We start from the raw sequence: 17845 nt of genomic DNA, 5'->3' as shown, positions 1-17845 counted from the left end.
TGTGGGCTAAGAGGTCTCTGTCATTTTGGGGCCAAGATTGTTAAGAAGTGGGTGAGCCTTCACCATCTTGTTTTTTCCCTTCCACCTGAACACAGGGAACTCCTAGGCCCTGTAGCAGTGTTTCTCAACCTTCTTTCATCACTGTTGCCCTTGTAAGGAGCATTTTCAGATACTTTTTTCCTAGGTGCTTTCTTCCACCTAGGAAATTTTAATACACTGTATATCTGTTTATGTACCAAATGTTTATCTGTGATTTATGTATTAAAATGAGACTTTTTTTGGCCCCAAGAACTAATTTTGCCCCCCTAAGCGTGATACTGCCCCAGTTGAGAATGTATCCTCTAAGGTAGAGCACAGTCACAAGATGGAAGGTGCCTGGGTCCCTGAATTACTTTGTGGAAGAACGCCAGTCATGCCAGGACAGCTGCATTTGACTGTTAGAGCTGCAAGAAATAACTTTAATCATGGTAAGCCCCTGAGAACGGGGAGATGATTATGGCAGCTACCATTGCCTTAACAGTGTTAGAACAAGATCTAAATTTGATAGTTAAAAAAAAAGTATGAATTGGATAGACATGTTTATAATACAAGGAACTTCTAAATCGTAAAAGAGGTAAGTTTAGGATTAAAAACACCTACTTTAGATGGTGGACAACAAAGTAACTGCATTCACTTATATTCTTTCCATCTAGACACATCATCACCAAGATGAGTGAAATAATTTTTTTAAAGATATAATTTCAAACAACAAAGGGAACAGGTAAGGGCTACTGGAAAAGAGGTTGGGACAACTTTGTGGAAAAGAGACAGAGTATGAAAGATTAGAAACTGATGAGGCAGCCACAGGGAGCCTGACCCTGGAGTAGGCACAGATATTATGAGAGTCCATCAGCCTGGCAGAATGGCCAAGAGGCTCATGACTCAGAGCTGCCAAGGCAGCGGAAGGCAGGAATCAAATGTGAGGCTGAAAAGGTGGAGGGGCGGGGGAGGCGGGGATTATATAAAATCTGAAGTCAGAAGAGTTGAGCCATTGGTACTCATGGGGCAGCCAGGTATCTACTCTCCCAAGCATTAAAAACAAAAAGGAATTTCCTTCTCTGGAGAAACTGAATGGACCCAAAGAAAAGATGAGATCCAGAAAGCAGCAGAACTAACCTAGTATAACAGTACAGGAAAATCCCAAATGTCAATTGTGTAGCAGGCCTAGACAGCAACCAGGTCAAATTTGAGGAGGATAGAGAACTCTGGGGGGAAGGGAGAACATATAAAATACCCAATTGGCTAGAGAGTTTGGGAGGAAAAAAAATGAGGATATGATAATAGCAATTGGCGGGGGGGGGAAAAGGAAGGCAATGACATACTCTTGGAAAAATATAAAGCCACATATAAAGGAAATACATATTATGGACTCCAAAGAGGACAACAGATCAGGCATCAGGGTCACACACTTAAACGCCTTCAGGGTCAGGTAAATAAGTATATGAACACAGCAGGCGAGGAGTTTGAGCACATGCATACACTGTATGAGTAGTAGGGACTGCAGCAAACTGGAGTAGGAAAGCCCATTCTAAAGCGGGGCAGCCTCCAGCAGAGTGCTGCCATATGGAACATCAGACCAGATCTTACAGCCTTTAAAACAATGTCCCAAACTCTGAATCTGTTAGGAAAACTCTCCCTATTTTAAAATGTTGGCTGAAACTTTTTTTTAAAATCACTAGGCAAACCAAACAAGTATGTCCGAGGGTAGACTGTCAATTCACAACTTGTTTCTACATTCACAGTCACATAAGCCCTATCTGCTGATTTTTCAGTCTTTAGAGTCAACCTACAGACACAGCACAGGTTTTACTGGCAGTTACAAAATAAAAATGTTAAGTGTTATCACCCTCAACAATGTAAAAGTAAAAATAGAGATGACAGAAATTGGAAAGTTGGAAGGCAGTTGGGGTAAGGGCACTAACACCTTCATCTTACTGATCAAGGGAGTCGAGATACTGTTGTTAACAAGCAAGAAATATGATAGTAAAAATATTACTTATAAAGCTAACCAAGGAGAGGAACTATAAATAACAATACAACTATACTGTGAGGATGTGGGGAGGGGAGGTAGGAGGGTGGTATAAGTGAGCTAAATCGTCATCTATCATAACAGGAAGTAAGCAGATAATTTCTAAAATAGGAGTAAAACAAAAGCACATTATTTTTAAATATGGAGGTAAATGTCAGAAAAAAATAATTGAAAGAGTTAAGAGAGGTTGCCTCAAGGGAGAGTGACAAGTTAGGGAGGGAAGAGGCCAAGAGACTGTTATATTTATCATAGATTCTTCTGAATGTGTGCTCCCCGTCAAAAAAAAACAAAACCCCAAAACCCTTTTGTAAGAAAATGAAACAGATCAATTCATGGGCTGATAACTAAGCCTGCAAGGTTGACTCCGGGTAATACTATAGATGGCACTCAAAAAGGTTTAAATGGAAATAATTTAATGAATGGACCAGTTACAGAAGTGTAGGAAGGGTTAAGGGAACCAACAAGATATGGTGTGGCACCCAGAGGCTGAAACCAGCAAGAAGCCTTGATCACCCCTAAGATAGAAGGGAAAGGGGAGGGAACAACTGTTCCTGGAGCCCAGTGATTCTCTAGCACTGGGAGAGGGGCTGCAGATGGAAAAGAAGCCATTGCCAGAAATCAGGGGGATTAATACTCCAACCTCTCTCTCCTCCTGTTCTTGTATCTCCTGCTGGTGTCTCCTACTGGCCAAACCCAGTGAAACCCAGAAGGTAAAATAAAGGAGCCCACCTGATGTAATCCATAGGGGCCAGCCTCCCCAGACACAGGGTGGCAGAAATAGATCTGGGAGGAGGGGGGCAGATGGAGAATAAATAGCACACATTCTCATACTCTCCATTACCTGAGAGTTAAAAAATGAATTAGATAAACCACATATTTGTCCCAGAGTGGTAATTTCAACCTTGTCTAGTTCAGCAGCAGAACTAAGGGACTGCCAGGAAGAGGTGATAAAAAATGTATAATTTCCCCCAATTTTAATTAGCAAATAGAGATGGATGACTTCCATATGTAGGCCCTTTAGTCACTGAGGAAAACCAAGATATATGAAACAAGAATGCCATTCACGCGACAAAAGGAAAGTGAGCCAGACACACACAGAAAGGTAACCATACAATGTGGTAGGATGGGCACACAATGAAAATAGCCACACTTGCCTCCAGGGCCCAAACCAGGAGGCAACACACCTTCCCAGGCTTTCCTTGAAGGGTGAGTGGAATTAGACGGGAGATGGCAGCGTGCAAGACATGTTTGGGGGCAGTGAGTAGGTCTGCTGGTCACAGGACGAGTGAGACACAGGCTGGTCAGCAGGCTGGGGCAGCACAGTGGAGGGATCCAAAATGCCAAGCTCAGGAGCTGGAACTTTACCTTTAGAACAGGATGCTGCCCCAAATTTCAGATCACGTGACATGCCTGAAGCAGTAAGGGAATTACATGGGTGGGAAATGAACCAACGTCAAAGCGAGGGAAGGTGGGGATACACACAAGGAAGGGACTTGCTCCTAGTAGGTGTTAATATCTGTGGAAGGATGAGAGGCCGGTAGGGATGGAAGGAGGGTGGATGTATATAGGTAAGCACCTAGCTTGTCTTTTAAGACTTGACTACATAGTCATCTCCTCTGTAAAATTTTTCTTGACCAAACCCTGCCTTTTCTTGGTAGTGGGAATATTAAGCCCCAACTATGCTAGCGTGAAACACTTCACTGAACTCTCATATGTCCTGCTATTACTGTATGAATCACTTGAATGCAAGGATGGTGACCTACTCATCTTTACATCCCCAGGCCCTAGCTCAGGGCCTGACCCATAATAAGTGCTCAAAAATAAGTGATCCACTGGATGGGACAGGTGGTTGGATGGATGGATGGATGGAAGGATGGATGGATGGATGGATGGATGGATGGATGGGTGGGTGGGTGGATGGATGGATGGGTGGATGGATGGATGGATGGATGGAAGGATGGATGGATGGATGGATGGATGGATGGGTGGGTGGGTGGATGGATGGATGGGTGGATGGATGGATGGATGGATGGATGGATGGACGGACGGGTGGGGGATGGATGGGGTGATAGGGGCCTACAGTTGGATGGCAACAGTACAAATGAATGAAAGAACAGAATCAATAGGCTCTGGCACCTGGATGCTTCCCAGAGTGTGCAGTCCTGATGCCTGCCTCTTTTGGAAAGTGGGAGATTATAACATAATTGCTTTATCACTCTGCAAATATTCCCCAGCTTGTGAGGGCATGTTTGGTTATTAACAGATCATGCAACAAATTAGACACAGGAAACAAACCATGACGATAGAAAGGCGGGTGAGGCCCAGGGCAAGAACCAGCGACCAAAGCGCCCTCTCACATACTATTTAGGAGGATGGGGTCAGACATGTTGGCCTGCTTTACTTGAAAGGTCTGGTCACCCATTCTTTAAAGTCCATCTCAAGAGGATGACAAGGAGCAAGCATCCCTTTCCACAGGGCTGTTTCCCCATCACATACCAACATCCCATCCATTATCACGAGCTTGTTTTTAATTAATGGCCTTGGCAAAACCCACAGAAACCAAAACAGTGCTCTTGCATTGGTTTCAGAATAACACCAGCTGTTGGAATTAAACAGCCAGGCTGGTAGCCTAATGATGAATAAGAACAACTTCCTTCAAAAAAGTACCATCAGTAGGCAAGGGATTTTGGGGTCCCTGGAAAATAAAACTCACCACTTTCAATCAGATGGGACAGCTGCCCTAAATACCATAATCCTATTGACCAGTTATATAAGTACAACATCTCTTACATCAATGGACCAAAAACTGATTTTGAGATTCTAGCTAGACTCTTTTAGACATTTAAGATTGCTTGATACCACAAAATGACTGCAAGTAAGGGAAGGGGGTGAAATGTGATAAGGACTTGGTACCACCAAGACAGAGATGAGTGGTGGCTAATTATCTACCTTTCCCTCATCCAGGTAGGAAGAGAGAATATGTTTGCTGTTTCCTAGTCCCAGAGTGAGGATGCCCAATGGCTCCCTGCATCCGTACCACCCTATGCACATCCCAAAGTGATTTCACCAACAAATCTTCCAAGAATGCAGAGGACTAGCTGGGGCAGGTTCCTTTATTCCTATTTTACAGATGGGAAAATTAAAACACATACATCTGTGTAAGCAACTTGCTCCAGGGTCTCAGAGAGGAGTCACTGGCCCAGCCTGGTCTAGAACACTGGTCTCCTGATGACTTGAATGCAAGGACAGTGACTTACTCATTTTTGGATCCCCTAATCCTAGCAGAGAGCCTGGTCCTGGCCCATAATATGTGTTTAATAAATGTTTACTGAATAGAAGACTCCCAGCGCCAAACTATTACATTAACTTCTCTCTGGACTTGATTTCTTTATGTGTAAAATGGGAATAATAATATTCTTCTCATACGCTTAATGTGAGGATCAAATGTATTCATACAAGTAAAGCTTTTATAGCACTGTCTGGCACGTGGTTGGTACTCTTTAATATTAGCTATTACTATTATTGTCGATATTGTAACTGCTATGAAGAAAAGAAAATAAAGCAATATGAGAGAGAATAGCACGATGGGGCGGGGGTGTGCTACCTTAACTAGGGTTGTGGGGAAGGGCTTTCTGAGAATGCCACATTGGAGCAAGACCTAAATGAAGACAAGGAGTCAACTGTACCAGATCTGGGGGAGGGCAGGTCAGGCGGAGGGCATGGCAGGGGCAAAGGCTTGGAGATGGGAGTGAACTTGGTGTGTCTGAGGAGCAGAAGGAAGTAGCAGTTTTGTAATGACCACAATCCAGCTTGTTACGGTTTTTACATCCCAATTCCTATCCCTAATTTTTAGGAGTCAATGTAGAATTATACATCTGAATAGCCATCCCATAGTAGAGAGCGTCTTAAAGGCCTATCCCTAATTTTTAGGAGTCAATGTAGAATTATACATCTGAATAGCCATCCCATAGTAGACAGCGTCTTAAAGGCCTATCCCTAATTTTTAGGAGTCAATGTAGAATTATACATCTGAATAGCCACCCCATAGTAGACAGACAGCATCTTAAAGGCCACTCTGAAGGTTTGGTCAAAGTATCTCAAATAGGTCTGAAGAACTCACTTTGCTGAAAGTTTAAGAAAATCCCTTCAGCACCGTTCACACATTTCTGAAACAGATCTTATTTCTAGCCCATGGACTAATGGCTGGGAAAAATGAGGCTCCAAGTCCCCTCAATCCTGGAAGTCCCCAGCTTACGCTCTGAATGCAATTTACCAGCATCCGCCCCCCTCGGCCTCCTCCCCAAGCACGTCTCACCATGGGTAAATCTGGAGAATGCAGAGGAAGGAGGCAAGTTGGTAAGGTAAGCACTGGGGAGAAACACAAATTGGAAGTAAAGCCATCGAAGCAACATTGTCCTGTGTCATTTGAGGCTGTTCTATGCTTTTATCACAGAAAGCCTGAGTTGAACCAAATTAATGTGGGCCCTTTAAAGCCCTGGTCCCACTTGTCTTGTCCTGACTTCCTCTTAGGCTCAATCAGAACAGATTTGGACAGGAAGAGCCCCTCCTCTTAATCACTGTTCCCAGCGAGCAACACCTCTGCCCTGAGGCCAGCTGTTAGTGGCAGGAGGGGCTTACTGAGATTAGCAGCCATGTTTGTCCACATCACGTCCATACCCCTCATGACATTCACCCTCTGCCTCTGGATCACCCCAATGTGAGGTGGGTCCTGGAACACTCCTGCCAGCCACATCCCAGGTCAATAACGTTGGGTCTCAGGCGGGGCTGCCTCTTCCCCAGGACCAACCTCCCACGCCCACTGCGGCTAAGCAGCTCCCGGAGAACTGTCCATGGTGACCTTGCCCTCCTTCTGCAGGACCTGAGGACCACGCTGGAACTCAGTCATATTCACATGTGCAGCCAGCCCATCCCTCAGGTGTGGTCAAATGAAGAAATAAAGGACACCCCAGAAGCCCAAGGTTCAGGTAATTCTGGAAGCACACCACAGAGGCAAAAGGCTGATAAACTTTACTGTTTAAAACTTATCAGTTGGATGGACTTCCCTGGTGGTGCAGTGGTTAAGAATCTGCCTGCCAATGCAGGGGACACGGGTTCGAGCCCTGGTCTAGGAAGATCCCACATGCCACAGAGCAACAAGCCTGCAACTACTGAAGCCCATGTGCCTAGAGCCTGTGCTCCACAACAAGAGAAGCCACAACAATGAGAAGCCCGCGCACCTGCTCACCGCAACTAGAGAAAAGCCTGCACGCAGCAATGAAGACCCAGTGCATCCAAAAATAAATAAAAATTTTAAAAAATTTAATAATAAAACTTATCAGTTGGATGTGTAAACAAACAAAAAAGGCAAATGAAATGAAATGTCAACAAAATTTAAAAAACAATTTGTCATATGCATATTAATATCCTTAATATATAAAGAGAGCTTAAAATCAAGAAAATGATAAACACACAAAGAAAAAGATGGGTTACAAGCAGTCCATGAAAGAAGAAATACAAATGGCATAAATATATGAAAAATCCTCAACCTCGGGAGAAATCAATAAAATCAACCTATTAAACTGGAAAAGATTTTTATATCATAGTGCAGTGTTGGTAAAAATGTGGAGGAAGCAAGCATGCTCATACACCGATGGTAAGTTGACTAATGTCTATCCAAACTTTGATGTGCAGGCATTTTGAGCCAGGGATCTATCCCACAGAATGTTCACATTATATACCCAAATATACATGCTCAAAGACACCCAGTATCAACAAGAGTGTGGAGAAACAAGCACATTCATCTATGGCTAGTGGGAATGCAAATTAATGTCATATTTATGAAGAGAAATTTAGCAATATGCACCAGTAACACCTTAAAGTTTTACATATCCTTTGACCCAGAAGTTCTACTTACAGAAATTCACCCTTAGGAGATCATAATACACCTAAAGATTTAGCTACAAAGATGCTCATACGCTGTTTTTAATGGACAGGTAGGGGGGGCAGGCAAAACATAAATTTGTAAAATGCCAAGACCGGGTAAATAGCAGATATAGAAATAGAGTGGAATTCTAGGAAGTGATTCCAAATTATGCCACGGTCTTCTGGTTAAAAAAACGGTAGATTGAAAACATGTGTTGATCTCCTTTTCCTTCTAAGGCTCCGCTAAAATGATAGTAAAGGAATTTTTTAAATTATATAAACTTACAACATTGAAAAGAACAGAAAAGAGGCAATTAGCAACCCATTACAGGACGACAGCAAATGGACAAGAGGCATAACTGAGATATAGCAAGACAAATGCTCAGAGAAAGATGTGGACAAGAAGGGTGTGATCTGCTCTGTAAACTCCAGAGGGTGAGAGAAGCAAGGATGCCAGGCTGTGGGGAAGGGTGGGGAGTGAGGCTGAAAATGGGGACTAACTGGAAGTAAGAAAACAGAAGACTGACACTTACACACACCCTCTCTCATTCACTCCCTCTCTCCCACGCACATGAACCTTGCAGGTAGGAGACTGCAGGTCCCCCCCTCAGATTAACTGAATGACAAACGGGCCACCCCGACTAGTAACCAGTTCCCCGAGGGTCACTCAGAAAAGCTCCCCAGCTGCTAACCACTAAGCCAGAAGGGGCAAAGGCACAGATGCAGAATGAAGGGCCACTGGGTGCTGTAGGTCCCTGAGCAGAGGAGAGGAAGGGATTCAGAGCCCAGCGTAGGGTCTGACCTCCAGGCCACTCTGAGTCCCAGGTAAAGCCAGACTAGCAGCGCTGCCAGAGGCATGTGCTCTCCCAACCCACACATCCGCGTGGACAGTCCCTTCTGCCCTCAGTCTCCCCACTTCCCTTGAGCTCTGCCAGAGAGCTGGGAATGGAGAATTTGTTTCCAAAGGAGTCAAATGTGCGTCACTAGCCATCCTTTCCCTGAAAAAGTCAAGGGATGGTCTAAACCAGGTGTGACATCTTTGAAAGAAGAGGTCCAGTGAGGTACAGGGTGAGGTGTAATGTAGGGGCTGAGCCCAAGGAAGCTTTGCTCACTCTGAATTTTCCTGGGATTTCTACACAGAGAGAACAACAGCTCAGAAAACAGGCGATCTGTGACTGGATTCTCTCAGACGGTCAAGGTGAAGCTCACAGCAGAGCCCCCTTACCTCCTTGGGCTGCAGGTGATACTGAAAAGGGAGCGAGACCTCATGGGGTGGGGGTGGGGGGCAGGAGCATCCCTCCTCAGCCTGGTAGGCAGGTGACAGTCCCAACTCCCCACTGGGTGGGACAGTCCCGTCTAAAGGCAAGGAGACAGCTCTCGCTCCTTTTCTAGGCCTCCCTCTCCATCACTGTGAACTTGACCTCTGTAAATGTGCTCAAAGGGCTCTCACTTTACTTAGGGCCTGAGGAAGCCCTTTCCACTGGTTTTTAAAGACAGTCAATATTTACTTGCCTGTCACAGTGTCTACTTTCTAAGAATTCCAGAAGGCTGTGTTCTGGCCTTTAAGATCCAGGTCATGCTGGAAAAATACTTCCAGTTGGGTAAGAAGAGGATCTTCCATGGAGCCCCTGGCTCAGTGATGCCACGGAGCACTTGGCACACCTTTGTGCCAACCTGAGAGCAAAGGACAGGAAACTGGTCTGCTTTTATGGATCTGGACCTCTGTCGTGTTTCCAACAAAGATATACACATAGAAAGAGAGCATCCCTGATGTTCCAGGGACTGTTGGAAGGCAAATGAACCAATCCTTGCCCCCAAGGAGATCCTAGTACGAGATGGGCTTGGAGGTTCACATAAAAGTCAGGTGTGCGAGTGGCAAAATGAACCGAGCTCTCACAGCCCAGCACAGAAGCGTGCACTCATCGCTTAGGGGCTTGTTCCTTAATAGTAATCAATCATTCATTGGCTGGTGCTAACTCAGATGGGTCCTGACTCAAATCATCAGCAAAGGAAAATGTGTCAATTTCCACAAGCTTATTTCACGTCTTGCTTTTATCACCCTTGGGGTCCATATAAACTGGGGAGCGAGGTTCAGGCAATATTTTGGGGTGCTCATGACTGCAGTCAAGGTTTAAGGTCTTACTTACATGAGCAAGTTATCATCCTCCTCCTGAGAAGTGAATGGGGCGCCCGAGGGGATGTTTTCCGAAGGTCCTGTAACGTGGTTCTGTCAGGCACCCAACTCCTTCCCTGCTGCCGCTCACCTGGCCTGACACAAACCTGCAGCAGCCACGTCAGAGCCAGCAGCCGCCCTCCACCCTGTGGAGCTAGATAAAGGTTCTTCTCGCCCGAGAACGGACCTGGGTCCCTGGGCAAGGATGCAGGGTTCCCACCACTGTTAAGTAAAAGTACATCCCCATTCCAACTGGCACAAGGGATGGAAAAAAATCACAAGATCCAAAGGGGGCCCTGCTACTGACTTTAGCCTCCATGGGAGGAAAATATAGGAGCCTCCAAGGGCCACATGGGCCCCTCCAGTGCTTACTTAACGTGAGGAGGAAATTGCCCCACAGACACCCACCAACGGATGCAGAGACACAGAGGCCAAGGGCAGTGACGAATCCCAACGGCCACATCCGACCACCTCCTGGCCATAAGGAAATGGAAAATTTCAAGGATACAGCAAAGATATTTTTTCTTTGGAGTTGGTAGTCCTAGATGGGCTTTCAGCTGGGACCACTAAAAAGACAAACAAAACAAAACAACTATACAGACACATGTAGCTCAAAGAGATGTGTGTGTGTGTGTGTGTGTGTGAGCTCAAAGGGGTGCACACACACACACACACATATGAACGTGTGTGTGATACACAAGCCAAGAAGCCCCGAATGCATAAATGTGGAAATCTAAAAATAAAACGAAGAAACCTTCGGGAAAGCAAGTGGAACCCAACGATTTGGAAGGTGCTTGAGTCATGGGGGGTTACAGCAAGCCTCAGACAGAGAGCCCAGAAGACCTGCCGGCAGCAACCACTAACACACTCATTCCTTCCAGGACAGTGATCTCAGCAACTTCCACCATTACTACCCCCTTTCAACTTTTAAAGCAACTCAAGTCCCAACTCTAATGTTCTCAACAATTATATTATCTAACGATATTATACAGGCCCATCTCATGCATCAAATCTCATTTCAAAAAAGAATTGCTTGGATGGGCCAAGTCATGGTGATGTCTTGACCTGGTTAGAAAAAAACGTCTCTTTGGGAATGCATCCTGTGCAGCAAATCCTCTATCTAGGCCCAAGCATTTAGAGTGGTCACTCTCTGTGCTAAAAATCGCTGGCTCTGCGCTGGCAGCAGGACAGATCTGAGACAGGCCGGTGAAGAAGGTCATGGCTCTGATAATGGCCTCAACTCCCTCACAGGAAAAGAGATTAAACCCTGAGACCCCACCCAGATAAGGGCCACCACACACCACAGGCCCAGCGGCACCGGAACCAAAAAGGTAAAATGGGAGGGCAGGAGTGCTCCCTATGATATCTCAAAGCTGTGAGTGATCGATCCGGCCGTGGTAGCTGCACGGCATCAAGACACCCCATATATGCCTGAGTGACACATCGTGGGGGACAGGAATGGGCACTGGGGTTCCAGCCTGATAGAAGTCAGCGAGATGCTTCCACCTCTAGAGTCCTAACATCCATAATGATGTGAATCTGACTTATTAGTGTCGGGACTGACCTTGCTGGATTGTTACTAGGCTACATGGCTCACAGGCCACGGAAATGACTACAACTGCTGTGCCTTCTGCATAGCCAAGCCAAGCATTTATGGGATCAGTTGGGAGGATTAAAAGCAGAGAGGACAGGATTGGGCAGGGTGGGGAGGGGGGGGGCACCAGGATTCAGAACTCTTGGCTCACTTGGAAGTGGGAGCCCAGAGCCCAGAAGCCCTGCTCCCAAGTGCTGGGGCCAGCACCAAGTAGATACTCCTTGATTCTACCAGGAGCTCGAGGTAGGGCAGCCCCCTGCTCACAAGTCATGGGCATGGGGAACAACAATAATAACAGCCAACAACTCAATAGCATTTACAGTATACCAGGCACTCCTAGGTGCTTTACGGGTACTGACTCAATTCTCACCACGGCTCTACTGTGTACATATTATTTTGTCCATTTTACAGATGAGAAAACTGAGGCACTAAGAGTTTAAGCAAGCAGATTTGAACCCAGGAAATGTGGCTCCAGAGCCTGTGCTCACCAGGGATAGCCAGGGTCTGTGCTTCCACACAGTTCTGGATTAAACAGTCAACATGAGTGTGCATGGGGAATGACATTTATCGAATGCCAGCGAGCGTGAGTGCAATCTTGAGGCATTTTCACGTGCTTGAACCCTGGGATTCTCTCTCCTCCACTCTCCTCCCCAACTTCCCTGCAAGCCTGGTTACCACCTGATCCAACTCCAACTCAACCATCACTTCCTCAAGGAAACTCTGGCTCCCTCTCCACTAGGTTATTCGTTGACAAGACTCCCTCTACTAAATCTTTTATCGCTGTCCATGGCTCCACATTATTTGGTTGTCTGTTTACTTAACAAAGGCTTCTCTCCCTGGCTAGACTCTAAGCCAACACTGTCCAGTAGAACTTTCTACAATAGTGGAAATATTTAATATTTGTGCTGTCCAATGTGGTAGCCATAGCCATGTGTGGCTGTTGAGCACTTGAAATCTGGTTGAGGGGTGAGATCCCTGCTTCCTGGACCAGCATCATCATCATCACCTGGCAGCTAAGAAGAAGTGCAGACACTTTGCTGCACAGCAGAAACTAACACAACATTGTGAGGCAACTACACTCCAATAAAACTTAATAAAAAAATTTTTCCACTCCGCCCTGAAAAAAGAAGTACAGTCTCAGGCCCCACCCCAGACCTCCTGAATCAGAATCTGCCCTTTAACAAGATCCCCAGGTGATTCATGTGCACGTGAAAGTCTGAGAGGCCCTGCTCTAGAGTACTAGAGGGAGAGCGAGGAGTTGCATTTAAACAAGCCGGCTTCCATTTTTTTGATCAAAGGCATCTGACTCACTGTTATGGGTGAGTGGCAGGCCCCTCAACGATAACCAAATGACCAAAAGCAGCAAGAGCCACAGATCAGAGAGCTGGCCTCTACTGAGCACCATGGGGAAAGGAGCATCACCGTATGGCACCGATACAGGAAAGAGGGAAGAAACTGGGGGGTGGGGGGCAGGGGAACCAGTCCTCTGACAAGACTGGGATTCTGTGAGGCAATGAGAAAAACTGATCTGGGCCACAGGGATGTGAATAGAGGGTGCAGCCACGCACACACGTGTGCACACATGCACATGCACAGAGGTGTGGAATTCAAAATGGTGCTGAAGGGGTATCAGTCTTTGAGCTACTACCAGAAGCTCAGTGTCCTAAGTTAAATGCATCTATTCATTAAAATGGAATTTACAAAGAAATTAGCAAGCTCTACCATTAACCTCTGAAAAGCAGCTGTCTTGCTTCTGAGAATCATGGGCTGGAAACTGGAGCAAAGGTAGATCCACAATGGTGCTACCTTGCCTCTTCCCTCCCTACGCTCCATTCCCGCCGAGCAGGACTTCAGACGGCTTCCCCTGAATCCAGCCTGCAGTGTTGCACACAGACTTTGGTGGTGATCAGCCACGTTGCTGGAATGGGACCTACAAGATGCCCTTCCACACCATAACACGCTTGTACTGAACACCATTCACGCGTAGGAAACTCCTAGGAGCATCTGTTTTTTTTGTGGTGATGATTCAACATATATTTGTTTTTATTTTTATTTGTTCACAGCTGGTCTATGCCCAACGGCTGGCTGGATACCCTCCAGCCGTTCCTAACCCCTCTTGCCCACCTCCACTACCAAGGCTGGAAAAGCTTACTAATCCCTTCGCAGCCTCCCTTGCAGCTTGGGGCGACCACATCTTACTCCCAGAACTGACAAGACAAGAAGCCAAAACACTAAGGAGGGCAAAGCAGAGAAACTGAAAAAACTCTTGTCCTTGACGTCATTGTTGAACTGCCAGATCGACACCAGACAAACACTGTGTTCACCCCAACTTCTTGTTTCATGAGAGGATGTGTTACTCAGACCACGATTCATTTGCTTTTCGGTTACTCACAGCCAAAAGCATGCCTGTGGTCTTTTCCTATCCCCAACTCCTCTCCCCCCCATATGCTTCACCTCTTTGCCCACTTATTATTTCCATCTAGTTTCTGCACCAGCCTCCAGACTGCTCCATTTTCCCTTATTCTTTTCCTATTCACATCCTCCACTCCCAGCCCATAATATAACAGGCTCAGATGCCCAACCCCCATTTTTGAAAGGTCAAGTCTGAATGTCCAGTCGTTGGTCCTCACGCAGCAACCTCTTCTGATCTCTGGCAACTTTAGCCTAGCTACAGATTTTACCCAAAGCTGAAAGAACAATGAGCAAATTCCATTATTATGTTTCTTTACTTCTTGGATTACTGATACGAGCTAATAAAAGTACGTAAGGATATTTCTCAAGTGCATTTATCTTGAACAAATCTTGAATTTCATAGCAGGTACGCAGACTCGGCCAGCTCATCCAGGCTGACACACCAACTAAGACAGAAGGCCTTGAATAAGGAACATCTGACAGCAGATGTGTAAACAGAAACACAATTTATGAACTAGCCCAGTGCTCTTCCTAACACAGACTGATGTAATCTGGACGCTACTTGGCTGGGCCCTGCAGCCTCCCTCCAGCACTTATTTGGATATATGATTAGGAAAAATATATTTTAATTTTCATTAAGCTTAAGATTTCCGTCTTTCAGTTTACCACTTAATACACATTCAAACCGACATGTTTTCTGCAACTATGGACATGCCTCAGCCTCCTTCAGGTGGCGAAGTGCTGAAAGGCAGGAACCGGGTCCAAATGGCACTGTGTCCTTCCACGCTGCACCCACCCGGGGCCAGGTCTGATCCCATCCCCCAAAACAACAGCAACCAAGTCAAAATTAGAAATTATATGGCAGTTGCCAGTCACAACCGAACAGCCATTTCTTACCTGTACATGCTACAGAAATGAGTCACATTTTCAGGGCTCCCTCATCTCAAGAATGATTCACAATTTTTTGTGACTCAGACACACCACCCCATTCCTGCTCTAGTTCATAAGGAGTGTGGAGTGAAAGCTTCAAGGGATGGACAAGTACCCCAAGAGTAACCTGGGTGGGGGGCAGGCAGGCAGACCAGAGAGGGATGGGGGTTCACCAGGACCATCACACAAGGTTGAGCATATTCTCCAACTGCAATGCTTGATTTGCCCAAACAGGAATCTTGCTGCCATGTTCAGATCTATTCATCAGCATGCAGACTGTTCTGTTTGTTCTTTTACAGCTGGTATTTTCCCCCTTCCTTAGCTTTGTTTCTTCTTCACATACCACACAAAAAGCTTCAGAAGGGTCACCTTTCCCCAACCATGAATATGAGCAAGAAAGAAAACTCTCTTATCAGATCACATTAAATTAACATTCTGAAGATTCTTCTGAAATGATCAGTTTCTTTCTGGAACTTTCTCTGATGAGTACATCACTCTGTCATAACATAGCCAGCTGACTGGTGTTTAAAGCAGAATCTTTATGCACTGAGCACTTGACTATGGGTGCTGGGAAATTGCTCAGAACTGATCACCCCCAAGGCCCCTGAGGGTTCTAAGGTGCTGAGGGCCCATGGGCGGTGACTGGCTCCCAAGCAGTGCCCCGCTTGTGTGCAGGAGTGAGCCCAGCCCAGTGGCTTCCCATCACATCCTTCCAGATTTGGCTACGGGACTTTCATGACCCCAAATCATTTACCAGCAGAGCAGGGGGTGGAAAGAACAAGAGGCTTTATAGATAGAAAGCTCTGGGTATGAACCCAGCTTTGTGTGACCCCAGGCATCTTACTTAACTTCTCCAAGCCTCATTTTCTCATCTGTAAGTTAACACCTGCCCTGCAGGGCTGTTTTAAGAAACACAGAGAGTGCTGGAAGTTTCTGGCCCAGCGGGGATGCTCAACACTCGTCGATTATCAATAATCCTTGTCCTCATCACCATAGTGAGGATACTCCAGAAACACACTCACTCACCTATGTGATGCAGAATCACTTAAGTACAGGTACTGCCTGGTCCGTGTGTGTAGCCGGTCAGGGTTCTCATTCTCTGGCACGTCCGTGGGTCTGCCTTAGATTCTAAGGCCCCAGGGATGGGAGCGGAGTGAGGGCAGGGCAAGGTCTGGATACCATAGCAGAAGAAGGCACGTTCCCTTTGGAGATGAGGTGCCTGTTATTCTTCCGGGAGATGTGGTTTACGATCACAATTCAGTGGGTTAGCCAGCTATCTGAACGATGCAGAGGCCCCAGATCTAACCCTGACTCAGCTGCTTCTTCCAAAGCCATGGAGCCCACACCCCTTCCACAGCCAGCTGTTTGATGAAGAAAATGATCACCAGTCACAAAGAGCAAGTTACCACAACCTACTGGCACTACCAGAAGCAAATTAAAAATCTGTTCCTCAATCCATCTTGGACGTAATGGGGATAGGAGTTTCAACTCTATTTGTAGGAAGGATGGCATTGAAGTGTTCAATATCAATTCATATGCCAACACCCCTCTTTCCTGCAACCCCAGGCTTTCATAATTATTAGTGGAGCCATCTGCTCAGCCAAATGAAATGTGCAATCTCCTGTACATATAATTAGTGAAGTCATTTTAATTAATTAAACAAATTAATTAATTGCAAGGAGAGTGCAACCATATCCTAGGAACTGCATCCAACTCATTTATTCTGCATGCATCTAGTGGGCTCCTACTGAGGGCAGAGCCCCACACTCACGCTCTGAGAAGATGAAGATGCTCCTGGCATCTTCACCATCAGCAGAAATGGAACCCAATATGTAGTCGCCGATGACCACCCATTCTGCTTAGGGTGACCAGTTCATCCTGGTTTTACCGGGATTGTCTTGGAGTCAAAGTTCAGGTCGGGAGAACCCCGCTGATCCCAAACAAACCAGGTCATCCTGGCTTCTACTTGACCTGAGTCCAAGTTCATCACTAGACACTTCACTTACCACTGGAAAGGCGATGGCTAATATTGGGCCTCCTGCAACATGGCCCCCTGTCATAGCAGACACTGCTAATCGATTAACGAGCTCCTACTTGTTCCCAGACTGAGCCAGCTCCAAAGCCATCTCACCTTTGCTCCATGCAGCCACTATTAATCACCCTGAATAGGAGGGTCAGAAAATTAATTTTCCATCTATGCCCTAGAATCATAGAAGCTCTAGGCTAGCAAAGACTTTTGAAGTCTAGTAATCACTCATCCAGAGCTTAAATCCCCTCTAGAGTATCCTCCACAAGTAACCAGCCAGCCTCTCCTTATATACTTCTAATGATGAGGAACTCACTATTTCTTAAAGCAACTCTTCCTATCTTCAATAGTTTTGGCTGTCAAACTCCTTCTTTAAATTACTAAAGTGTCTCTCTTATCAGTCTCTTTTTGGGGACCACATTATGGTGCTTCAAATAACGAAACACAGTTACTAAATTCCTCCCAAGTCTTCCCTTTTCCAGGCCCAATTTCTTTATATGTAACACACATGACTTGGTTTAAAGTTGGAGTGCTGTCCCAGTCTTACAACAACCCATCTAAGTGCCTCTTGGGGTGCGGTACCCAAGGATGCCCCCCATGCCAGTTACCTTGCTCCTGGCAGATTCTCTACTCTGCTATAGCATCTGGTGGCTCCAGCAGGCACTGGCTCATACCAACACCCTGACGCCGTTTCTGAACATGCTACTGTTGAGCCACAGC

At 46.0% G+C, this 17845-nt stretch overlaps 1 protein-coding gene across 16 annotated transcripts in view; it reads right to left on the bottom strand.

Annotated features, from left to right (window-relative positions):
* TRERF1 (transcriptional regulating factor 1) overlaps nt 1–17845 on the bottom strand; it is a 195559-nt gene that overhangs the window by 77304 nt on the left and 100410 nt on the right. The window contains exon 1 of one of the 16 annotated variants that reach the window (XM_082414722.1): nt 16126–16222. The exons of the other annotated variants lie outside the window; for them this stretch is intronic. The gene's annotated coding sequence lies outside the window, so the exon portion shown is untranslated. Of the gene's footprint in view, nt 1–16125; nt 16223–17845 lie in introns of those variants that run through there. 16 annotated transcript variants of the gene reach the window in all.

This window comes from Balaenoptera physalus (genome assembly GCF_965194825.1).
Source record: "Balaenoptera physalus genome assembly, chromosome: 11".
Lineage (NCBI taxonomy): Eukaryota > Metazoa > Chordata > Mammalia > Artiodactyla > Balaenopteridae > Balaenoptera > Balaenoptera physalus.
This window is presented reverse-complemented; position numbering and strand designations above follow the sequence as displayed.